Raw genomic sequence first — 19665 nt, 5'->3', positions numbered from 1 at the left:
GTATGGTGAGGGGTTTGCAGTAGCGGGAATTGTCTGAAGGTTATTTACTCTGAAACAGTAATGTCTGTCATTATTTTGTAACATCAATCTTCAATTATATATAACTAACCTGCCATAAAAACACAAGTTTACATAGAAAGGATGAAACCTATAGCCAAACACTTGGACAACCTGGCAAAAAATGTACAGGTGAGAGGTATGCCCACACAAGAATATGACATCTCAGGTTAGAAAGATACCACACAAGCAGGACATCCTCAGCCAGTATATCAGCAGGTTGCTGGACTGTTTACACAGCTGTGCCATTACTAAACTGGCTGTAGCCACACATCACAAATGGTCTTGCTGGGCAAGAATGTATATAGCTGCCCTCATAATATTGGTATATGCATCATACAACTAGTTCATAGGTTCACATGTGTGTACTAGGCTAATGGCCCTGGAGCCGTTGCAAGCCTAGCCCATAGGATTACCCTGGCATCGTGCCACCTGATCTTAGTTTCCAGGCATGTTCTTTTGATTGTAGTAATGAGGTTGAGGTCTCTGGAGCATGTGGTGTGGAGGGATTGGGATTTCTTTAGATGTAGCATTTCTAACAGAGTTGGGTCAGACATGGCTTTGTAAGTCAAGCAGAGATCACCTCTAAGTGGGCGATATGAGACAGAGAATAGTTGGAGTTTGTTAGAGTCTGTCCAGTGTCAGACTACAGATATGTCAGAAAATTTCTGCTAAATAAAACAAGTACTCTGAGGAAAGTCCTATGTACTCCTGAGAGGTATGGCTGTAGCACACAAAACCCTGAACTGGAGTAAACCAATCTCTGGAATGGAGTCCCACTCTAGCTATAGAAGGTCACACTGGGCATGCTCCTACACTTAGAGAATCACAGGATATGTTGGAACCTACATTGGAATATATGACTGTATTTTGTATATATGTCTGTGCATACAGACAGCTATGTTCACCTCAACTATCCCTACACACACACACATCAGAAAGGACTACCCTCAGCTAGCTGTAGGTGACCCATATATGATATAGCTGCATCTGTTGTGTGAGATACACACACATACATATGGACAACAGATAACATATGTCAAGCATGCACACACATAGATGTGGGGAATTGAGAGACAGACAGTGATAGAGAGAGAGACACACACACACACACAGGGGGAAACGGACTGAGTGAGTCACACACACATGGATACTCTGAATGGCATACAGTGATGTCCTGCTGTGCCAACATAAAAGGTGAGCCCCATTGTGTAACAGTACTAAGGTTGGGTTTATAGTATCACATCATCTGCATGTGTGTGTGTGTGTGTGTGTGTGTGTGTGTGTGTGTGTGTGTGTGTGTGTGTGTGTGTGTGTGTGTGTCTGTGGGTCTAAATATTAGGAGGCTCTTCCCACTCTGTACACTTCACATTGCCCTACTTCACAAGATCTGCTGCTGTCATTCACATTAGAAGTACCATTGGACCTCACTCACCCCTATAATCTCTGTAATGTGTGCGATAACTGAGTAACACTATAGTACAAATAGCTAGATAGGTAGGGGGTTCTAATCTCAATGCTGGCAAGGGTGTGTGTGACAGTTGTGCATGTGAGAGTGAGGGAGTGTGTGTTTGTTTGTAGGTGAAACAGTTTTAGGCCATTCCCACCCTGAACACTTCCCAGTGCCCCCCTTTATCAGTCCTGCTGATGTCATGCCCCTTATCACCACCTTTGACCAATTGTCAGCTCAGTAAGCTCTGTAGTGTGTGTGATAACTGCATAACACTAGTATACAAATCACTAGCTAGACAGGGGTTCTAATCTCAGATCTGGCAAATGTGTGTGTATGTTTGTAGGAAAAAGTATTTTGATAAGTTTTCCATCCACTGCCCTACTTTATCAGTTCTGCTGATGTAATTTCCCTTATCAGCACCTTTGGCCAGTTGTCAGCCCAGTAAGCTCTGTAGCACATGCAATAACTGTGTAACACTATAGTACAAATAACTAGATAGGCAGGGGTTCTACTCCCAGATTTGGCAAATGTGTGTGTGGGTGTATAAGTGTGTATGTTTGTAGGAAGAAGTATTTTGATAAGTTTCCCACCCACTGGCCTACTTTATCAGTCATGCTGATGTCACTCCTCACTATACTCACTATAGTACTATAGTACTCAGTATAGTATGTACTCACTATAGGTGTGTACTAGGCTAATCACCCTGGAGCCTTTATAAGCCTAGTCCATAGAAGGGCCCTGCCATTGTGCCACCCGATGTTAGTTCCTAGTGCCTCCATCAAGTTGAGCCATGGGAGTAATCCCTGGGGTGAACATTATATTACCCATCCACTCATCAAGATTTCTCTGGAACAGGGTCATCTAAGTGCTTTATTTGACATGTATGGGAGGTCTGTTCCAGGGCATGTGCAGCCTCTGGTTGAGAAACCTGTCCCTCCAGCATGCTGTGTTGATTGTGATAATGAGGTCAAGGGCCCTGCAGTATGTGGTGCAGAGGGATTGGGATGTCTTTAGATGTAGCATTTCTAAAAGAGCTGAGTCAGACATGGCTTTGCAAGTCAAGCAGAGATCGCCTCTAGGTAGGTGATATGAGACAGAGAATAGCTGGAGTTTTTTGAGTCTGTCTGTGTAGGACATGTGTTTAATGCCTAGGATCCTCTTTGTGAGGTACTACTGTGGCCTCTCTAGCTGTTGCAGGTATCTAATGAGGTACATGCCAAATAGGCCATTATACTTGATGATTAGTCTAACGACGGAAGAGTACACAGAAACAATGACCTCTTTCTTCCTGGATGCAAAACCCTTGGTAATGAGATGTGACACATAGAAGTATTTCCTGACCACAGTGACAATGTGGAAATTGAAGGAGAGGTTGCCAGATCTCTTATAATGCCTACAGTGTTCATTGGGCTCCCATCGATGTGGTACTTAGTGGGAAATGAGTTTTTGCCAAAGGGGTTGATGATGCATTTTCTAGTGTAAAGCTTCAGGCCATGGTTTCCACACCAGTCAATGGTCTCAGTGAGGCCTTTCTGTAGGATGTCTGCATTACTTGTGGAGTTAATGATGGCTCCCAGCTTGCAGTTGTCTGTGAACTTGGTCAGCCAGAGTTCCTTTGTGTTGGCCTAGACTCCTGAGAAGTAGATGCTAAACAGGTGTGTACCCAGGAGAGATCCCTGTGGGACTCCACTCGTTACTGGTTGGCAGTCTGACTTGGAGCTCACTACTTTCACACTGTGTGCTCTATCTGTGAGCCAATTTGCAACCCTCCTAGTGATTTAGGAGTTGATGCCTAGTTTGGTGGATTCATCAATAATTCCTGACTGAGGAATGGTATCAAAAGCCTTGGCCAGATTGATGTAGGCTGTATGCAGTGCCTTACTGTCATGCACAGCCCTGGTGACTGACTCAAAGAAGTCAACCAGGTTGAGCAGGCATGATCTCCTTTTCACAAAGCCAAACTGTGTGAGGTCCAGAGTTAGGAGATTACCTATAGCTTTGTCGATCAAGTCCCTGATGATGCACGCCATAGCTGTACATATCTGACTCATCAGGCTAATGGGATGATAATTCCCAGGGTCTGTAGTTGCTGCCCTTTTATGGAGAGAGATGACTGTAGCAGTCCACCATTTGGTAGGGACAAAGCCTGAGGTGAGACTGTGACTGAACAAGGCACACAGATGTGGTGCCAGGTAGCTTTGTAGTTCATGTAGAACACAGTCAGAGATATTTTTGGGTCCCATGGAAGCTGTATTCTTCTCCATGGAAAATGCAGATTTAACCTGGGCTGCAGTAATCCTGGGTGCCTGGCATTCTTCTGGCATTCTGGTTATTTCCCTAGGGGGGAGAGAGGGGTAAAGCTGGCACTGAATGTGTTGGCAAGAATGGTGGCAATATCATATGTCTCAGTATAGCAGGTAGCATTGTGCAGTAACTCAGAGCACTTCTGGGTATTGGCAGAAAGTTCTTGATATAACTATCAAAGGCTTTGTGAGTGCTGTCAGTGTCTGCTGCAATACTGCCATCATAGCTGGCTTTAGATGATTTCATGAGGGATCTCAAGTTGTTGTTGAAGCTAAAAAGGGAGTTTTACCAGTCTTGGGACTCCACCTTTTTCTGCAACAGTTTCTTCCTTTGGTTGTACAGGTGACTAATGACAGGGGACCACCAGATTGGCCTCCAGTGTTTGGATGAGAGTGTCCTTGTTCTGTTGGGTATGGATAGTTCCATGCATTTATGTACATGTTTGTACATTGCATTTGTGTATGATTCAGCAGTCATGCAGGCAGTTTCCATTTGCATGGGTGCTGTAAAGTTAGCCACCTCTGTTTTTAGAAGTCCAAAGTCAGGTTTGGAGAAAATTTTCAAGGTGGTTACCTTTGCAGGGGGTGTGGGTGAGATGTGGATTTCCATGGTGATTAGTTTATGGTTGTATCTGACCAGGTAGGGATTGACTACTGTTGTCAAGCACCAGTCCCATATGTTAGTAATCAACACAGGTCAAGGATGTTGCTTCTTCTACTGGGTGTCAGAATGAGTTGGTCCAGGACATTGGAACTGATGAATTCCAGGAAGCGTTGGGCAAGTGTATTGGTCCTTGAGTATCTTTCTCAGTTTATGGAGGGGTAGTTGAAGTCTCCTAGTATTAGAGTGTTAGGATGGACCTTGATAGATTCCATGGTTTTGAGGAATGGGGATTGAGGGTCTAGGGACATGGATGGTGACCTATAGCAGGCTATGACCTGGATTGCACTATTTTCCAATGTCAGTTGTACCTGAAGCATCTCAGATGCATTATGTTGGGATACTAGTCTGGAGGTGTACATATCCTTTATGGATATGGAGACACCACCACCTTTTGAGCTGTGGTCCATGTTTTGGGGCTGACAGGTGTGGAATGAGTTATAGCCTGGTAGTGCAGGGGGTGCTGTCTGCTGCTGTAAACCAGGTGTCTGTTACAGCACAAATGTCAATGTTCTCTGATTTGAGGAGTGCTTCACGTGACTGCATCTTGAGATTTAGATGTCTAGTGTTGAGCGGCATGTCCCTCAGATTGCATTTATGTATAGCTGTTACGGTGGTAATTTAATTTGGAACAATACCTAAAAAGGCACTATATTGGTGGCAAGACACTTAGCCAGTACCTGGAAACACAGGGGTGACAGATGCAGGCCATCTCTGGCAAACCATTGCAGTCTGTCAGTCATGTCATCCAAAGCAGACAGATACTGGATCCCCTGAGAATGACACCAGACACATAAGCCAATTGTTGAAGTCAATCATTTGTTGTTTGTACTGCCATATCATTCTGGGTGACAGTAGTATACTGCTCAGGGCTACTGTCATACCTGCCTGGCCCACATAATCTGAAAGCTCCACCATGTCTTTTTTCATGTAGTCCAGGGAGGTGCATCTCAGGTCATTCACACACACACATAGACAATGACAGAGTGATACTTGTAGTTGTTGTGGAGTGACCTGACTGGGTATGTTATTTGTTGGATTCTGGCACCTAATAGAGAGCTGACTGTTACATTCTCCATATTCAACTTAGTGAGTGGGACATCTGTGTGCCCCACCATTGAGTCACCTATGATTACTGTATTGCCAAGGTGGTTAGCCTTAGGGGCTTGGGTTGAGAGGCACACTGTGAAGGTGAGATATGTGTCATGTGGTTTGTGCTGTGTTGTGGTGGTTGAGTGGGTGTCTGTCTTGGTGGTCTCTGCTGTTTGGTTAAATGTCTAGTGAGTGCCTCTGTGAAGGTGGGTGTGTGGTTTTTGCTTGTATGTCAGAGCTGTGACAGTGGGTGTTCTGGAGGAGTATGTGTTCCATGTGGTGTGGTGCAGGTGTTGACCCTTCTCCTCCTGACCAGCTAGTCCAGTCTTCACTGGAGAGTGCATATCTTCCAATTTGGTGATATAGGGGTATCTCTCACAAGTCCGAGTGTTGGGAGTTTAGTGGAGAGGGTTGTCTGTGTATATCAGGCAGTTACAACAGTACCTCAGAATGCCCAAGTGCACCAGGTTAAAGGGCAAAGGCACAAAGAACTGCACTTTAATCATGCCAGGAGGGGTGGTCCTAACTACTAAGTACTGGAGCTGATTCTGTGAGGAACGGCTACTGCTGATGGTTCTCAGGTATGCTAGAATAATTGATACAAAAGCCTGTTGAAGTGCAAGGCTATTAGGCTATTTGAAGTGCAAGAGAGAAAGAACTAGCAAGATCTAAGGGAAAAAACTGAAGGCAGACTTTCTGGTGCCGGTTACTAGTCCAGTAAGCTCTGTAGCATGTACAGTAACTCCATAACACTATAGTACAAATAACTAGATAGGTGGGGGTTCTAATCTCAGTACTGGCAGGTGTGTGTGTGTGTGTGTGTGTGTGTGTGTGTGTGTGTGTGTGTGTGTGTGTGTGTGTGTGTGTGTGTGTGTGTGTGTGTGTATCATACACTGTGTGGGTTATACCATTTTCAGTTGTGTACTGAGGTGGTGGTACAGCGGTAGCATTGTCACCTCACAGTAAGACGTTGTCCTGTTTGATTCTAAGCTAACGCATCTTCTGTGTTGAGACATGCATGAATGGGCGTACCTTCGTTGAAGGTTGTACATCAAGGCTAGCAACTTGGTACGTAAAAATCTACTGCCAATCATTAGCGGACCGGAGTTCCGCTGTGGCAACCCCTAACCGGGAAAAGCCAAAAAGATACAACAACAACCACCCTATAAACTTACCATCACCCTACTTTATTAGGCCTGCTGATGTCATTCACTTTAGGAGTACCTTGGAAGTAAATAAAATCATGGAAGTTCTATGGCGCATCTGATAACTGCATAACACTATAGTAGAAATAACTAGATAGGTAGGGGTTCTAATCTCGCTACTGGCAAGAAAGTGTATGTTTGTGTGTGAATCATATACTGTCTTATTTATACCATTTTGAGTTGTACACCACCCTGTAAACTTCCCATCACCCTACTTTGCAAGGCCTGGTGATGTCATTCACCTTAGAAGTACTTTGGGAGTAGGTGAAATCATATAAGCTCCATGGTGTGTTTGATAACTGCATAACACTATAGTAAAAATACCTGGATAAACAGGGGTTCTAATCTCAATACTTGCAAGTGTGTGTGTGTGTGTGTGTGTGTGTGTGTGTGTGTGTGTGTGTGTGTGTGTGTGTGTGTGTTTGGGTGAAGGTCATATCCTGTTTGGCTGATACCATTTTGATGTGTGTACCATCCACACCTGTTTACCACCTCCCAATATCATTACCTTATGTAGCATGGTAACATCATCTGCCTCACATGCAGCATGTTAAACCATTGTGCAGGCCATACCAGTCCTCTGTACAGATGTGTATGGAATATCCAGATGTTTGCAACCTATATGTGGTCTGTGTCCCTTAACAATTCCCATGTATGTCATATTTTTGCCAAATCTGCCACAGTGAGTGTAGTGACACACATGACAGCATTAGGTATCATACCTCACTGAAACATCATGCTGATACAACGTCTGCTACCCTGTCACTTGTCCAGGCTTGTAGGAGCAATACATGACTCCACATACTATTTCTGATTGGTTATCTCACCATCCATGAAGGCATTCAGAATAGCCCTCATCAGGTCACACTGGGGTTTTGCTATCGGGTTTCAGTTTAGGCTCTGACTGAGCCAATCCATAATCATGAATGTGTTCAGGTGGAGCCATTCTTAGGAAGCTTTAGATGTATGCTTCATGTCTTTGTCATGTTGAAGGCTGATACCCCATCCAATCCTCAGCATTCTTGCAGATGCCTGATGGATGTGGGCCAGACATGAGTGTTATTTTGAACTGTTCAGAATTCTCACCACCGTGACTACAGGCCCAGTTCCAGCTTTAGAACAGCATCCCCACAGCAGGCCAATGCCACCAGCATGATTCACCATGGGGATGGTGTTCTTCAGGTGAAGAGAGGTGTTGCTAGAGCACCACACGTACCTTTTGGTATTGTAGCTATGAGATCGATCCATAGTCTCATTACACCATAACACATTTTCATACATACCTTTGGGAGACTTGATGTGCTGTATTGCAAGTTGTATCCCCCCCTGGATGTTTTTTGGTGTGGCAAAATGCTTCCATCTTCTGACCCTACCCCATAGGCCAGACTTAGGCAGAATATGGAAGATTGTTCTCACATGTAGTACACAACACCAGTACTTGCAAGAGATTCCTGCAACTCCCTCGGTGTTCCTGCATGTCACCTGGCAGGATCCCTGACCAGGTTTGGACATGTCTTTTCATCAGTTTTGGAGGGATGTCAGGCTCTTTTCAACAGCACTGTTGTCCCATATTCAATCCACATTTTGATGACTGTCTCCACTGTGTTCCATGGTGTATGCAATGCTGTGGTAATGTTGTTATACCCTACTCCTGAGTGATACCTTTCAAATATGAGATCCCTTTGCTGCTTTGTAAGCTGTCTGCAAGCCATGGGTATTGCTGTTGCAGGTAACTGAGCAAATGTCATGAATATCCTACTTGGACAGCAGACTTTTATTTGGTGTTACTCAGAGTGCATTTATTTGATGGCAGGTATGTACCCAAGCAAACTGAATGCTGACAGTAAATCACAAGTGGTTACAATAAAATATTATTTGAAAGGTGTGCACACGTATGCATCCATCTTATTGTAAGGTTTGTATACTCCATATTTGGTGCCCAACAGATTGGTTGGTTTTACAAGTGAACTGTTCATATTTTGTGTCACATTAAAGCTTGGAAAAGGTGTGGACTGACATATTGTGGCCTCAATTTGCATATATCACACACACCTGGCATCTTAACAGGGGTGTGTACACTGTTTATATCCACTGTATAAGAATAATGTTTCACACATGTCCCTACCTTAAGCCATTTGTCGTCCCCCCCATTTTGCTGGTCTCTGCCCAAAGGTCTTGCACTGACAGGTTGTGAGGTATGCTACAGGAATGTTACATTCTCTTCAGATAGGCCCCTGTGGTGACCACTATGATACAATGCAGTTAACTCCACTACAAGTGAACAAGCACATAAAGCAATATGGCTATGAGTGACAGTTGTGTGCATGGTAAATTGCATGCCCTTCACATACCTGGGATATTGGCAAGCCACAGTAGAAAAATTCCATACTCACCAGCTTCAGACTGCTGTCCCACATGCAGACCAGAGGTAGCTGTGGGAGAGAGGCATTGTCAGCAGACTCACATGTGGTATTGGTACAGGATGGATGCAGCATGTCTGCACATTTCTAGTACAACCCCCAATACAAAACAGTTTGCTGTCCTTCACCATAGATGTGCACTTCTGTACATTAGAAAACCCCATCCACAACTGCAATCTGACCTGACACATGCATGTAGATACTCTACAGATACAAGTATGTCTGCTACACTAGTCTAGTAATCTCCACTGGGGCCTTACCTGCATGCTCCTCAGCCATTGTCTGGGTGCAACCCACCTCCAGCATGTGGGGGTCTGTACCCTGATGTTGTACTGGGATGGGTGCCCCAAGGTTGGCAAGGAACAAGGGAAAGGAGGTCCACACAGCCTACATAGTCCTCGTAAAGGCTTTCCACACCATTTCCCATTCTAGTATTATAGACAAGCTCACCAGCTTGAACATAAACCCCTACGTCATGAGATGGGTTGCCTACTGGCTCATGGATAGAACCCAGATGGTGAGAGTTGGAGGCTCTATGTCTGACTTAAACCAGTTACAAGTGGCATCCCCTAGGGCTCAGTCCTAGGACTCCTCCTATTCGGTATATACTTCTCAGAGGGACAGGCAAGCATAGGAAGACTATGGCTGACCAAGTTTGCAGATGACTTCAAACTAGGGGCCATAATTGATTATCCGGCTGATACAAACACCCTCCATATCCGTCTCACTGAGACGGATACCTGGTGTCAAAATAATGGCCTCACGCTAAATGCCAAAAAGTGCATAGTCATCCCCTTTGGAAAAAATAAAGTACCCGTGAACTACCAGATAGATGGTAGTCCCCTAAATACAGAAAATGTAATAAGGGATCTGGGGACCCAAGTAGATAGTAATCTCTCCTTTGATAATCATATTGCCAAGGTGGTTAGAATATCCTTCTATGTGGCTCACCTAATCACAAAAGGGTTCGCATCTAGAACAAAATAGGTTATTGTGCCTCTCTACTCATCACTCATTAGACCCATCATAGAATACAATGCCCCATTTGGGATGTACCTTACAAGACACCTGTAACAGCTGGAAAGACCACAAAAGTACCTCACCAAGAGGATTACTGGCCTCAAACAGATGCCCTATGCAGCCCGACTCAAGAAACTCCAGCTGTACTTGGTTGCATGCCGCTTATTCAGAGGTGATCTCTGCCTGACATACAAGGCCATGTCCAACCCAGAATTGATTGACATGCTTCACCTAAAAAAAAAACAAATCCCAGAGAGCCACACGCTCTAGAGATATAAACCTCACCACAATGAAAAATAGGACATGCTGGAGGGATAGATTCCTGTCCCAGAGACTCCCCATGCTTTGGAACAGGATTCCAATATACATCAGGCAGAGCCCCTTACTAACACTCTTCAAGAGAAACCTTGACAGGTGGATGGGAAACAGAAAATATACCCCAGGGATCACTGCAGTGGCTCTGCTGGACAGTGGCACAGGGAACTAATGGCTCTGCTGGATAGAGGCACAGGGAACTAATCTAAGGGGGTGGAGAAAGCCAACACATTCTGGCTAGGCTTATAAATGCCCTTGGGCAGATAGCCTAGTACTTACCTATGAACCTATATACAGGGCCCTGGGTTTGAGACTTGATAGGGCTGATTATTTTCTTGCTAAGCAAAACAGTGGCTGTTGGAAATAGAGTGATTAAAGAAGTTTTAAGCAGCTGTAAGTAGATTTTCATGAGTTTGCATGATGCTAAGCAATGCCAAGACATGGTTAAAGGCACAGATGCTTAATCTGTGTTGGCTACACTTAGCTATTTTTACCAGTGCACAAATCCACTTAGCTGAGCTACCTGCTGCTTAGCATTCAAGTCTGAGCAATGCTTGAATCTGCTAAGAATAGCTGAGCATTGCCAACCATTGCTCACAGTTCATTCTTATAAAATATCTTATATATACATATATATATATATATATATATATATATATATATATATATATATATATATATATATATATATATATATATATATATATATATATATATAGATTATATTATATTATATTATATTATTATCATAATAATATTATATCATATTATATTATATTTATATATTTTTATATATCTCTTATAAAATATGAAATGTGCTTCCATTACACTAGCAAGGGGTGTATCTATACTGTATGGGACACATATATACATGGGTGGCTTCACATGTTATCTGCACTCACACTTCCATTTTATACCAGGTACACTACCCTGGTTGACAAAAATGATTCACCACATATTTTAATATGAAAATAGTACTTCTAACACTGCTTTCCTATGTAAAATTGGATTGCCTGTTGTAGTATTCAAACCGTATGCGCCTGCATGCAAAGCTGGAACTCCGACCCCTGTACTACCTTGGTTTGGGGATTTGAGATGTATATTTTGGGTCTATGTTATATTAGCAAAAGCCCTTTTAAGCAAATGCAAAAACACCAACACGCATTGCGCGAACCGTGAATATGCCAAATGCACTAAACCACAAAATTCAAAAAGTCGAATTCCCATAGTCGGCCAACTCCACCTCCTACTACATACTGCCTACTCAAACAAAATAAATAAACCACATACATACATACATTAACCAAAACCCTACTTCTAATGCTAAAGTAAAGCATCAAAACCCTACTTCTAACCCTACACTAAACCTTACATACATTACTATCTATGTACTTGCCTTAACCTGAACCCTAACACTAAGGTCCGTAACTATTGCACACTTACCCTACAGAGATATACCAAAACAATATAAATAATCCACACACATCCATTTAACAAAAACCTAATTCTAACCTACAGTAAACCTTACATATATTACCTATCTATGCACTTACCTTAACCCGCACCCTAACCTTAAGGTCCGTAACTATCGCACACTTACCTTACAGAACTATACCACAGACAGGCCAACCATGACACTTCGACATTTTGAATTTCATGGTTTTGGACATTCACCATTTCCGTGGTTTGCGCAATACACGTATTCACGTAAAAGGACTTTCGAGCATCTAAATGGAACCCGTATATTTTTATTTATCTCATATTGCATATTAATATTATGTTATTATATTAAATGGAGAGTATTGAGGTTTTCAGCCATGTCATTGAGGACTGCTGTGATGACATAATGGGATACATTTCAGTTTCAGACGTGTATCCTTCAGAACATTCATGCTAATGCATAACCTGTTTTCTATTAACTTTCTGTCTGTCCTCTGTGTAGATGGGATGACACTGGTGTGCAGGCTGTGGTTGACTACACTGCAGAATGGGTCTGAGAGCCCATACCTGTGTTCATGTAGGATGCAGTCAGGAATGGTATCACGCCTATGGAGACATCTGTGTGTTGCCTTTGAGAAGGCACTACAGACCTCCTTCCTGATCATGAGGGGAAGAGGGCAGGTGCTTTACATGCACATGTGTACCTATGGGGTGACAGGAGGGTGCAGTTTACACTTCACCTGTCTGCAGCCAGTTGCCTATATCTATGGCATATGTGTATTTGGTGTTATTGACCACCACTGCAGAGCAGATATGCCTGTTGTCTCTGGAATTGCGGACACATGTCTGGAAGGCCTACTGATTGGCCTTGGTGGATGTATTCAGTTTGCACTCAAAGACAGCCTTAGTGTACATCATCTGTGACCTTATTTGCTTGTGCAGAACAAGGTAACATGGATGCCAGTGAGGCACCTGTTCCTCTGTGGCCCATCCTGCTGTTATTTCTACCTATTATGGTAGTTATGTATTGCCGCTGTCCACCACAGGAGTTTAGCCTACCTTGAGGGGGTTGATGTTGTCCTGTCTGGTATTGCTGAGGCCATACAGCTATGTAGGTGCCCACATACTATTGTAGTGGGGCATGGACACTGCTGCTAGTTCCAACATATGGGGCATCCTTCATGTGGGCCTTGCCTCTTTTCCTTGCATGTGCAGGGAACATTACGGAGGTGTGGGGGCTACAGCTTCACAGACAGTAGGTGGGAATACCTCACAGGACAGGACATGTGGAGACAGCCCGATGGTACAGATTGAGATTGAGATTGACGGGGTTCATCGGGACATGCATTTACTGAGTGACTTGACATCTGACAGTGATATGCCTCTGACATATCGCTCAACTGGCATGTTGTCCACAGATTGGCCAGAGCTTTGCCTGTTATATTTGGTCAGTTCCTCAAACAACGTCTTTTTTGTGGTGTTGGTAGGATAATGTGAGGATTATAGTCACAACCTGTTGACATTCATTGGTGTTCCAGACATCATATCTTTCAGAGATGTTATGTTACAACAACACATGTAACACCAGCTACTGTTTCAGTTTGTAACACCATTATGTGTGATATGTCCCTCTTTCTAGCCCCCTGTCCCCCAAATATGTCATGCATTGTCCAGATGTCCTACACTACAAGGTGCAGAGGTATGGTATATCATTAATAACCGACAGCACTCCAGTTATCATCCTAGTGACCTAGCAGACTCCTGGCCATGGTATGTGGCAGTGGCCAGGATTATGGTTCCACACCATGGAAATTCTGTGGAAATCTGTACATATGACAGTTATGTTTGTCTGGCCATTGTAAATAGACTGCCAAGATTGTGTAGCAGTGTTGTGTGTAGATGTTTGTTGGGCTGGGTAGGGAGAGTAGCAGATGTCAGTGCCATACATTATTTACCTATCTGACTGTGCATGCTGCTATGGCTGTTGGCAGTCTATCAGGTCTGTATGCTTGTAAGGGCAGACTGTGAAATGTCTTGTAACACCTCAAGATTCCCAGTACACTGTGATTTTGGCCAGTAGATGTGAGAGTAATGTGCCGTTGTACTCTGGAGTTCATTTTGGGTGAGGTATGTTGCTGTGACTGTGGTGCAAATGTTTTTGGGTGGACATTTTTGCATCACTATCTGCTTTTCACTACAGTTCCATCCCTGTAGTGCATGCTATATTTGAATATACATGTGTAATTGCCCAGAGCCGATGTGGGGGAGTATTGTGTTGTTCTTAATGTGCTTCATAAGGTGCTGGGTGACATGTTTGGCAGCTGTCAGGGGATTTCCATTCTGTTACATGACTGCAGTCATACTTCTACACTGTCCAGAGGCCTAGACACTGTCCAGATGTGTGGCTCATATGTTTGGTCTGTTTCCCACACAGTCATTGTCCTTGGCTACTCAGGAGGATACTCTGGGGAATGCAGTAAGTATATGCTAACATCCATTGGTGTTACTGACTTAATATCCTTCAGAAAAGATATGTGACAACAAGCCCAGTAATACCAGCAACTGTCTAAATTTAGAACAGCAATATGTCCAATATACCCCTGTGTTTGGGCCTCTGCCCATAATTATATCAGAATTTGTCCAGATGTCATGCACAGAGGTTCAGAGGTATGTAGTATCATTATTTATTGCCTTCATTCCTGCTACCATCTCAGTGATGTCATAGGCCCCCAGAAATTTAACAAGGAAGCTACCATAGATATGAGTCCTGTGGCTATACATTCTTTGGGAAATTGTACATTTGACAAGTCTGTGTATGTCTGGCTATTGTTAACATACTGTTGGGATTTACATGTTATTTGGGCTGTGTAGGGAGGGGGTACATGTGAGTGTCATGGGCCCTTTCTATCTGACTGTGTATGCTGCTCCAGTTTTTGGTTCCCTATCACCTGTATATGTTTGTACAGGCAGACCGTGACATGTCCCGTAGCACCTCAAAATTCCCACTACACTGGGATGTGGGGCAGTATATGTAGGGGGTAATGTGTGAGTGGAAAATGGAATATTGTTGCTCACACAGTCATTATACTGTAGGGTTAGTTTGCTTACTGGTATGTCACTTTGACTGTGGTGCAATTGGTTGTGGGTATGCACTTTCACACCAGTGTCTCTTTTCCACTAGTGTTACATCCCTGTAGTGCCTGTTATATTTGCAAATGCATGTGTACAGACCCAGAGCTGGATTTGGGTAGTATTATGTCAGTCTGATTGTAATTTGGATGTTGCTTGCTAGCTCAGTGCAGTTTCCCTAATGTTCTGTTATGTCCACATATTCGTAGGATGTTCTGTTGTCTGGCCGATATCATTGGTCTGGTCCCCATAACTGTTATGTATTTCTGACACATCAGTGGGATGATGTGGGGAGTGAGTTCACTAACTAATGAGAAGCAATTGAGTCACAGACTTGTGATATTTCAGTCAATATATATTAGGACATACAGTACAATTCAGCACAGGATATACCAAAAACAGTAAAATTCAGCAAAGGATGTGCCAAAAACAGTAACATTCAGCACACTTTCTCTGGTTGGGACATACAGTGTTACTACATCAACTTTCTCAGCTGATCTACTCACGTATTTTGAATATGTCCCTAATTTCATGCTTTTGTCCCCTCACTTTGTCAGGCTTGGTCCACATTCATTGCACTAAGGTGTTCTGAGCATACCTCTCCACTGCCAGGATTTTCACAAAATGTCCAGATGTTTGGCCATTTGTTCGGCTCAGATGAGGTCACAGCAGATATGATAAAAATGCTGGGTGAGATAGTTGAGAAATGGCTGCTGAGGATACTAGTAGCAGTGTGGAGATCAAGGTGTATCCCAGAAGACTGGAGAATAAGCATACTCATGCCAGTGTACAAGAACAAAGGGAATATCCACAACTGTGGGCAGTACAGAGGCATCAAAGTCCTATCACATTGCATGAAAGTTCTGGAGTGGGTGAATGATAAACAGATACGCAGAGTAGTAGCATGTAAGATGGGAGATGAGCAGTTTGGATTCAGATCAGGATGCAGCACAACTGACCCAATGTTTGCATTGAGACAGATAGATGAGAAGAAGCTAAAGATGAGGAAAGATTCCAACTGGGCATTCCTAGACTTGAAGAAAGCATATGACAAGGTCCCAAGAAAACTGATCTGGGCAGTACTGCAGTGGTTTGAAGTCCCAGAAACATTGGTAGAATTAGTGCAGGTTATGTACAAGGACCCAATGACTCAAGTGCGAACAACATTCAGCCTCACAGAGGGGTCCCCAGTGGGTGTGGGTGTGGGTGTACATCCGGGTTCAGCTCTGAGCCTACTGCTGTTCATACCGGTGATGGACTACATTAGCAAACAGGTAGGTGGTACAGATCAACAAAGCTGCTGTATGCACATGATGTGGCAGTACAGGCAGACTCTGAGCTAAAACTTCAGCAAAGGATAGGAGAATGGAATGCAAATCTGAAGGCACATGGGATGAAATCAAGCACAGATAAGATGGCAGTAATGACAACAAATTGGGAAAATCAGAAGAAGCTGACAATAGAGATAGAAGGGAAGATAGTGGAACAGGTAAACAGCTTCAAGTATCTAGGAGGAATAGTTGAGGAGAAGGGTAGTCTGAACAAAGAGGTCAAAGCTAGAATCAGAGGGGCTGCAGCCAATTGGCATAGAGTATCAGGTGTAGTCTATGACAGAAGAATGCCAAAGAAGCTGAAAAGTAAGGTGTAGAAGACAGTGGTGCAACCGGTACTACTGTATGGTACAGAAACCTGGGCAGTAAAGGCAGAACAGTTGAAGAAGCTAGAGGTGATGGAAATGAAGTGCCTGAGAAAGGTGATAGGATGCACACTGTGGGACAGACAAAAAAATGAGGACATAAGAGCAGAAGCCAAAGTAGCTCCAATTGCAGAAAAGATCAAGGAGAACAGATTACGGTGGTTTGGACAGGTGTAGAAAAGCTGAAAACAATTTTGTGAGGAAGATTTGGGACAGACAGGAAGAAGGTAAGAGGAAGCGAGGACATCCAGCAAAGAGGTGGATGGATTGTATGAAAGATCTGCGACAGTCAGGCATGAGTGTTGAAGCAAGCAGGAGTGTGGCACTGAATTGAGAGAGTTGGCAACAGTTAACACGATACCCCGACCTCAAGTAGAAAAATGGGGAAAGGGAAGCTGCCGATGATGATGATGCTGTCCAGATGTTTGGCCCATACTTTTGTTCTGTTCCACAATTTATTTGTATTTGTCTGGTAAATCACTGTGATGATCCAAATATTTATGTCAGTAAATAATGACATAAGAGTTCAGTTTCCATCCTCATATCCTTCAGTAATTGTCTACTGAAACACAACCTGTTGCTGTAGAAAATGTCTTCATTTCTAACAGTGATAGTTGAAATATGTCCCTAGATCTCGTCCATCACCCCCTTTTACAGCCTTTATACAGGTGTCTTGCACTAAGAGGTTGAGAGGGATGGTTCTGAAGTCTGACTGCACTGCATGTTATGTACATACATTGATATATATATATATATATACACACACACACACACAATTCTCTTCCTTTATATATATGTATATATGTTTAACTATATTATTTATCCACTATTTCATATATATGTTTCAATATATATATATATATATATATATATATATATATATATATATATATATATATGTCTGTGTGTGTCTGTGTGTGTGTGTATATGTCTATATACAACACATGAATGATTCCACAGATATTTCTCTCTAATGTTGTATGCCTCTATTGCATGATATGTTTGCAAAAGCAAGCATTAACTCCTGCAGCTTAGATGGTGTAGTGGTACATTACTCTGACTATAATATCCAGGGTCTTGGGAGTGATGTTTTTTGCCATTAATGTTAAATGACCAGAATGCATGCTATGTTTGTTAAAACATTACAGATTCTCACAACTCAGATGACATAGTGGTATGTTGCTTTGATTTTTAGAGCACAGCATCCTAGGTTCAAGACTTGGCAGGGCTGACTGTTGTTTTTCTGGGCAGAACAAGGTCTGCTGGATACAGAGTTTGATTGCTTCATCATTACTGACATATTATAATTGTATTTTTACCTTCCATGACATCCCCTATGTGGTTTTATTAAATTATATTCTTGTGTGACTATTCTGTATGGGGCACTTGTGTTTATATGGGTGTTTCACATTTTTTCTACACTGACATCACACTTTTGGACCTGCTACACTACCCGGGTTGACAAAAATCAGTTGCTACATAATTTAAGTTTACATAAATGATTTTAACACTACTTTCCCATGGAAAAATAAGTTGTTTGTCTTGGTACTCAAACCATGAACACCTGCATACAAAGTTAGAACTCTAACCACTACACTATCTCAGTTTGGAAAGTTCACCTGTACATTTGCATTTCTCTCCTAGGGGATATTTAAGCTATGCTAAGCAGATGGTCATAACGCACACACCTGCTTAGCTATGCTCAAACATTCCTTACGCTAGAAAAAATAAAATATATATTATTATATTATTATGTTACATAAGTCAGTCTTGTGGTGTTCTGACAACTCATTGAGGACTGCAATCATGAAATAATGGCATTCATTTGGCTTTCAGGCTTCTATTCTTCAGGGACCCCTGCTAGTACAGACTCTGTTTTCTATCAACTTTCTAAGTGTGCGAGGGCAGTTTTTTCAGGTGTGTCCCTAATTTATTATTTATTCCCCCCATCATTTGTGCCTTTGTCAATGTGCACTGCTGTAAGGGGATATTGCCATACATTTGCTTTCAGACTTATACCCTTCCATATTTCATGCTAATGCATGACCTGTTCTCTATTAACTTTCTCTGTTTGTGAGGGCTATATATGTGTGTTTTGTCCCTTTTAAGGAATGTATCCCCTGTTATGTGTGGATGTGCACACATTTCCTGCTTTAGCAGGTTGCAGAAGTGTTGTATGGCACTTTAGCAATGCAGGAGTCGTGTCATAGAACCTGTCACTCACCCCCTGCATTGCTTTCTTCCTGTCAATGTTTCTTTCAGTGTTTGTGACACTGAAATGATCATTATCTCATTTCAGTGTCTGCAGACACTAAAATATTGGCATAATATTACAGTAAATCTCTAATATTATGCCAGATCAGCTTAGAACGTGCTGTACGGCATTTTCTGAGTGCAGGGGCATGTTCACTGTCCGTGCACTACTTGGACACACCCCCTGCACTCGTTCAAGGTTCATGTCCATATAGGAAGTACAGCAGTGCGCCTTCATCCATATTCAAGGTGCGCTGCTGTGCTAAATGGACATGAACCACTCTGTGCAAGAATAGTCTTATTCTTGCACAGATTTTGTTGAATCCAGGGGAGTGTAGTATATAAAATACCATCACCATCACTTTAATATAACATGAATAAAAATTATGCAAAGTAAACACTTCCTAGAGTAATATTTAAAAGGAAGATTTATTAAAACTAATAATTGTATTCTAAGGCTGCCTGGAAAGCCAATATACAGTCTTAGATAGTAAGCTATTATTTTTGCTAGACACAATGAAATGTGAGATAGGGGTGGAAGGTGAATATAGTTTTTAAAGAAGTGTCTTTTATGGCTGTTTGGTTAAAATGAGGTTTTAGTATATTAAGCAACCTCAAAAC

This window comes from Protopterus annectens, chromosome 10.part0 (genome assembly GCF_019279795.1).
Source record: "Protopterus annectens isolate FY-2018-M chromosome 10.part0, PAN1.0, whole genome shotgun sequence".
NCBI classification, from domain to species: domain Eukaryota; kingdom Metazoa; phylum Chordata; order Ceratodontiformes; family Protopteridae; genus Protopterus; species Protopterus annectens.
The sequence above is the reverse complement of the archived record's forward strand: the minus strand, read 5'-3'. Positions refer to the sequence as shown.